At 36.2% G+C, this 7,452-nt stretch overlaps 1 protein-coding gene across 1 annotated transcript in view; it reads left to right on the top strand.

Moving 5' to 3' along the window:
• The first annotated feature begins 563 nt into the window (after nucleotides 1-563).
• The window catches only part of aldh1a2 (aldehyde dehydrogenase 1 family, member A2), a 22,248-nt gene continuing 15,359 nt past the window's right edge, over nucleotides 564-7,452 (top strand). Inside the window, exon 1 of the mRNA XM_084405704.1 lies at nucleotides 564-903. The gene's annotated coding sequence lies outside the window, so the exon portion shown is untranslated. The remainder of the gene's footprint in view (nucleotides 904-7,452) is intronic.

Genomic DNA, 7,452 nt, shown 5'->3' with positions numbered 1-7,452 from the left:
TCGCGTGACAGTTTGAGAACCCTTATGGAGAGAAACATTGGCTAGCCTTTATTTAATAGCCTACTTTTATTGTTCATTTCAACAAGCAGTCAGGGAAGTCTGAAAAATACATTGATAGCCTACCCTAAATGAAAAAGAAGAATTGATTTAGTGGTCTAATGTAGCCTAATTTCAGTCCAGAAGACAGTTTCATAACGTTTACGCAGCGCATGGAAAATATATTATTTTTAACCTCAAGAAAACTTGGTTATGAAAAAAATCATGATTTGAAAAACTTCTTAAAATAGCCTATGTTAAGCTTTAATACGGTCATATTAGCCTAAATAAATGTGTTATTAAATAGACTATTTTTTTTTTTTACCTAATATTCCCCTTGAAAACGAGTCTTTGTTAACATTTAGGCTAGTTGTGTTGTTCTGTTAGCTAAATAATAAAACAATAGACTATTTTGACAAATCATTTAGATTTTTACCACACTAAACATTTTTACAGTGCAGTTTACTACTGCCTGTCAGCTGAATTTCTTCTTGATAAATCCTTATACTCCTCCATAGCGTTGTCTTGAGAGTGGGTGGTATCTTTCACTCCGTATGGTCAGAGAGGGAGAGAGAGTAGTTTATGTAAATGCTCCATTTTAATTATATTAGGAGGACGGCCCTATTCTCTGCCCAATAAAAATGGACCAGGGCTGACACCTGGTTATAAACACAGGAAGGATTCCAAAGTAGTAATCTCAAATCGGCAGGAAAAAAAAAGCCCAACCGGCATCTTCAAGAGACGCAATGACCTCCAGTAAAGTTGAACTGCCAGGAGAGGTGAAGAACGACCCGGCTGCGCTCATGGCATCTCTTCATCTGGTGCCCTCACCGATACCCAATCCTGAGATCAAGTACACCAAGGTCTGTGAGACTTTTTATAACTACTTTGAGAAAGATCAAATTGCCTCAACGGTAAATGCAAACTTCGATTAGATCAGGCACGTTGAATTTGTTGTGCCTGCGCGCAAACAAATCACTGGGTAAGAAACGCAACTTTGAGAAACTATCAGACTCGTATTCATTTTCAGATAGGCTAATCGATTCATAAGTAGTAGTAGCCTACGGTCCATGATGATAATTAGGAGGCTTATACACATGCTTTTGGTAACAAGTAGAAAGTTTTGGCTATGGTATCTATATGGAGTCTTTAAGAACGCAGTCTAATTATGTGTTATTTGCAATTAATAGCCTATAACGATTCTCCGTTTTATTCTAATCTATTAAACGTTTTTTTTGTTTTTTTTTTCGTGCCCGGAATCGGATCGGTGTGTGAAAGTCCAGATATGTTATCCTAGAGGTGCATCGATCAATAAAGTTTTCTCGATCTTGATAGCTTATAGTGACAGTTGGCTGTCCATTGACATTTAATAATCTAATTTTAACCAGTTAAGAAGTTTTGCCTCGAACAGGTTGTCATTATGACTTTAGTTTCATTACGGTGCGCGTTAGAGATCCGCCTCTCTCAAACTCATTCTGTCGTACAGTCTAGGGGAGAGCGGGGCACAGCGTAACGCTTTTTGACTCCCTCAGTTTGTGCAAATCTACGTAGGGTTCAGAGTATTTTCCCCACATTCATTTCACACATGTCTAGTACAATTATGTGGTTTTGTTTTATTAATACATTGTATACTTTTTTCTTGATATACCCAGAAATAATGGAAGTGAAATGTGACAGCATGCCCCATAGGTGGGGTACATTGTAACATGTGAGGGGCACATTGTAACATGACCATAGGACAGATTAAAATGCTATCTGATCTAATCAAACAAATATACAAGACAAACTAAAATATTTTCTCAATAAAATAATTTTTTTAACTTTATATAAAATAATGGCATTTTTTAATCATTAAAAATAAACACATTTTTGCAGCTATACAGCATAGTTGAAAACATAAAAATAATTAATCATTTCTGAACATTGACTCTTTTTTCACCTTTTTCTCATGTTTTCTCAATAGAATTCATAAAAGTATAGAATATAATATAATAGAATAGTTCTAATAGGGGCACATTGTAACCCCATCTGTGCAAAATGGAATTTAAACCAGGCTAGTGTCTTCTGCTAGTTAGAGAAGCATTAAATAACTATATCAACTGTTAAATAACATATTGGAGATTAAAACAATATCAGGTTTGTCTAATTTTAAATAAACAAAAAATAGAGATGAAAAATGAACATAAGAAATTTACTTTTGCTATGGTTAAATAAATGTTCAGTGATATCTTCCAAAGATTTCTGAATTTTGGCGCAATTTTTTCTCTATATAATGTTGATATGGCAACTAGTAAATACAGTAAGTTTCGTCATGCTAGCATTTGTGCCTATATAAAACAAGTGTGTTACAACTAGCCCCGCGCTATGTTGTGCTCCGCTCTCCCCCATAGATCAGCCTACTGTGCCTACATCTAAATTATTCATAATTCCATTATGTTCTGGACAACAAAAAAAAAAATTGTTCATTACTGTGATCACAATAACGTTTACCTAGCCTCATTGACAATATTTGCAACCTGTATAATTTCTAAGAAGTTTAAGGACCCTCATATCAAATGCATGTGCTCAGGAATACAACCCAGGAGATTTAAAGCACAATTTTGGACTTTTTCCAGATGTAATAAAATTTCAGTAGCCTACTATATGTTATTTTGATGTAGTCATTCCATATTATCCTCTCTGAAAATGACAAAGAAGTGCTGAATCATCCCATAAAATGGTGATAAAATATAATCTCTCTTCTTTTGTTTGGTTAGGTCATCTTAAATTATGCCGGTTTTGAGTGTAATCATTTTATTACTGTGAGGTGAGAGGATCAAGTCAAAGTGCAGTGCAGGCAAATTATCACTGTGGTAATAAGAGTAAAGTTCAGTCAGAGCAAGAGCTGGAGACACCTGTGACACACACACACACACACACACACACACACACACACACCCTGCAGCCTCCTGCTCTTGCTCAGATGGGAGTGTGAGAAGGATTCATCCTTAAGAATTTGAATTATCCGGTGTGTGCTGTTTATATGGGTGTGTGTGGGGTTTCAGTTTGGGCTTCTCTCTCTCTCTCTCTCTCTCTCTCTCTCTCTCTCTCTCTCTCTCTCTCTCTCTCTCTCTTCCCACCCCCTCTCAATTTGGATTTTGTTGTGCCTGGTGCAGCACAGCACAGGCTCTGATGTAACAGAACAAATATGCCCTATCAATACTGTTCTTTCTAATGTAGTCTGTGCAGAGCCATGTTTTTTATTATTTGTAAGTCTAAGGTTAAACCGTTTTTGCGAAACTCCTTGGAGACTTATTAAGTTGTGTTTTCTGCACTGTTAATGAGCAGTGCTTTATGCCAGAGACGCTGAGTTATGGAAATATCATTAATGGTCATACTTAACATCTCATTCTTCTCTCACTGTCAACCACTTATGTAAATTCCAATTATGTAAATATGCGATTCAGTACACTTGTGTACTGAATTACATCCAGTTCTGGCATTTAAAATAAAAGAATTAATATCAAGCAGGGAGAGGTACTGGCAAATATTTCAGTCAGGCAATGCATTACAAAACATATTTTACATTATGTTTGCGAGCATGTGGATAGACAGAATGCCAGTAATATTTTTATTATAATATTGAATGTATTGTGCATAATTATTTAGAATGATTTATTTGGTCCCACTTTATATAAATTAATCATTTGATAAAGTGCACTTATACATGTTTTTTTACATTGTACTTATATTAAAAAATGTAATTACAGCTATAATTAATTTACGTAATTACATTTATAATTACACTATTCTCCATTCTCTTACACCCTTTAAACCTAACCATACCTCCAAACCTGTCCCAAACCTTACCCATATCCCACGCAATGAGTACATTGTACCTAACAGTACTTTTTTTTTTTTGTGTTGTTTAAAGACACCTAATATTTAATTTGACCATTTGTTTTAATTATTTTATTTATTGGAAGTCTTATTCATAAGATTAACACTTAATACAACGAGTGCTGCAGTTTCTATTTAGTTTCTCATGGTAAATACAAAAACCTGAATAGTTAAGATTGTTTCTTATATTGTAAAATTGCTACAACCTGGACTTTGAGCTCCCCAGTAAACTTTTCACCCCACCAATTACATTTGTGCTCATTATGTGACAGTCACTACACCTGCACCAGTGTGGATTTGTTACAGACTTGAGATCACACCGATAGGGAACTTATCTTTCCTCTGCATTGCCATTGAACATTTACAGATATTTCTCAAAGTCTTGTTGTTTGGAGTAGACACCCGAGCTCGATACACTTTACAGTCTTACAGAATCTCTTCCTCACTCCACACAGCGTATGTTTGACTGGTCACGGGAGAGCTGGTCTGCTGAAGGAGTTCTCTCTTTCTCTCTCTCTCTCTCTCTCTCTCTCTTTCTCTGCTGGCCTACTGGGCTGATAATGGCACTAAGGAAGCCATAAATTTGTCTCTGGTGATGGCTGGTTATTGATGTTTTCTCTTCTTTTTTTCTCTTTGGTTGGAAGAGCGAAAAGGAAAGGAAAGGTTATGTTGATAGGTGTGTGTATCAGTGTAATTGATTGGGACCCAAGAGCCTTTTTGAAAGAGAGGTGTTGGATTCCAGCAGGCAAAGTGATGATGTGCTCACACCATTCAGTTATAACACATAAGTGAAGCAGACTCTGGAGATTAAAACCTGGAAGAAGAAAGGAAACAGGAGACAGACTATTACTCTCTCACTTTCCCCTGTGCCGTGCAATTGATAATTGCATATTTGTATTAAATGTGGTTTCAGTTAGTGGTATTTATCAGTGATCTTTGCATGGAATTTGGGGTTTTCTGATGAATGTGGTTTAATTTTCAAATTGTATAGTTCACCTATACAACTATTACACTATATTTAAATTCTGTCATCATTTACTCATCCTCATGTCGTTCCAAACCTGTACGACTTTATTTTTTTCTGTGGAACACAAAAGAATAATTGTAAAGAACGTTTTCATGATAAAAATAAAGATATTTTTTGTCAACATACAATAAAAAGTCAATGGGGTCCAAAACAACTGATCAAAAAATATCTAGATTTTTCTCAATATCTTAAATTGGTAAAATAGGAGTGAGTAAATTATGGAATTTTCCTTATTGGGAAATAAGTGTGTGTGTGTGTGTGTGTGTTTCTATACTGAGAGCTTCATGAAGAAAGAGACACTTGATAGCCATTTGTTGGACATGTCTTTATATTTTAAGGGCTTAAGCGTCCAGCCAGGACAGTAGTGTGCGCTGAAGTGAGGACTTTTGTAAGCTAATCTGGGAGACAGCTTGAGTGAATGAGGTAGGCCCCATCAATCCGTCAGTGCATGAGATAGTACAGATGGGAGTCAGGGGGGTTTTCTGCTCTAGAAGCTGTCCAGCAGGGTGTAATATATGGCCGTGTCTCACTGTTAGGGTCAGTGGCCCTGACTTACGAGAGTCTGTCCCATACCTCTGGAGTTTTTCACTTCAAAACCCACCATTTCTTCACATCAAACAGCGGCCAAAGTAGAGCATACACTGAGAAGCCTGATTTATTGTAAGCGGCACAGTGAGGACTCTCTCTCACACACCCTCTTTTGCTTTGACTTATAATTTCCCCCCTTTCTTACTCTTGATCTTTTCTTCACATCTTCCTCATTGATTATCTTTGGCCTTTGGACTGTTTTTCTCCCTTCTCAGGACCAAAAAGCTCAATTTGTCTCCGTATTATTAGCAATATCATGCATGTACTTGCTAATTTCTTTAAAGTTAAGCACAAATATGCTAACATATATATATATTGCTGTTAAAAGAGTAATGAAACTTTAGCAGTAACACTTTACAACATGGTTTAGTTTTGTTAGGCGGATAGTTCACCCAAAAATGAAAAATTCTGTCATCCCCCTCATGTCAGTCCAAATCTGTCAGCCTTTCTTCCGTGGAGCATAAATGAAGATATTTTGAGACGTTTTGTTTTTTTGCCCATACAATGGAAGTTAAAGGTAACCCAAACTGGTTTCAGAATTCTTCAAAGTATCTTCTTTTGTGTTCCATAGAATAAATAAATGTATTTATGTTTGGAAGGACATAAGGATATTTATGAACGATGACAAACTTTTTGGTGAACTATCCTATTTACACGGTTAATGTTAGTTATCACAACTAAACAAATATCAACATTTTTACAGCATTTATTAATCCTGGTTGTATAATACATATGTTGATGCATAATGTTAATTAATATACTAAATAAATTTATACTAAATATTGTTCATCGTTAATTCATATTTGTTAATTTAACTTTTAAGACATTTTAAAAATGTATATGTAAATGTTACAAGTATATGTAATTAACCAAGATTAATAAATACTAAAATATTGTTAATTGTTAATTCATGGAACCTAATACATTAACTAATGTTAATAAATTGAACATTATTGTAAAGTTTTATCACGTTATGCTTACACATATATTCTTTTAGTATGTAATGCTAAGCTTGATAGTAGTGGTGTCCCTGTGAACCTGCACTGTAGACTGTTTTTCACAATCTCACTTGTGGTAATTTCAATGAATTATTTTAAAGAAATGAGAGAGAGAAAGAGAGAGAGCAGCCTCAGTCTCATGTCTTAAAAGAATAGTTCACTTAAAAATGAAAATTCTGTCATCATTTACTCACCCTCAAGTTGTTTCAAACCTGTATGAATTTCTTTCTTCTTCTGAACACAAAAGAAGATGTTTTGAAGAATGTCGGTAATCAGACAGTTAATGGACCCCATTAACTTCCATAGTAGGGAGAAATTCAGACAGGTTTGAAACAACTTGAGGGTGAGTAAATGATGACAGAATTTTCATTTTAAAGTGAACTATTCTTCTCCTGTCCCTGAAGAGAAATCCAGCTTAAGGTATGTTTTGCGTGCTGGAACCAGCATGGGATACTAGTTGATAGTTTGCTGGTCCAAAGCACGTGAAGCGGGAGTTACACCAGCTCAGTTGGACCAACATGGAATACATGCTGGTTTATGCAGGATTTTTCAGCAGGGGTAACATCAGTAATTATCAACATCTTGAAGTGTGTCCAGTTCCAGAGTGAAAGTGAGCTGCTCTGGAAAGGATATGAAACTTCCTGTGCAGACCGAGACCCGGGCTGCAGGTGCCCTGTTAGAATCCGGCTGGCTCTGGAATCCCGGCCTGTTCCATGAAAACAAAGATAGAGTGCGCATATAAAAAAGAATCTTTTTACAATGGCCAAGAAATGTTTGCCATTAAACGTCCCTCATGTGTCTGAGCCATTAGAAGGTGCTGGCGGCCAAACAGATGTTTCACTGGCTGTAGCGTGAGCTTTGGCATCCTCCGTCCCCGTCCTGCTCCGCTTCCTCCTGCAGTTGTGCGAAGCCTCCAGAGAGCTT

Source organism: Rutilus rutilus (genome assembly GCF_951802725.1).
Source record: "Rutilus rutilus genome assembly, chromosome: 3".
NCBI lineage: Eukaryota > Metazoa > Chordata > Actinopteri > Cypriniformes > Leuciscidae > Rutilus > Rutilus rutilus.
Note: the sequence above shows the minus strand (reverse complement) of the source record. Positions and strands in the feature narration are given on the sequence as shown.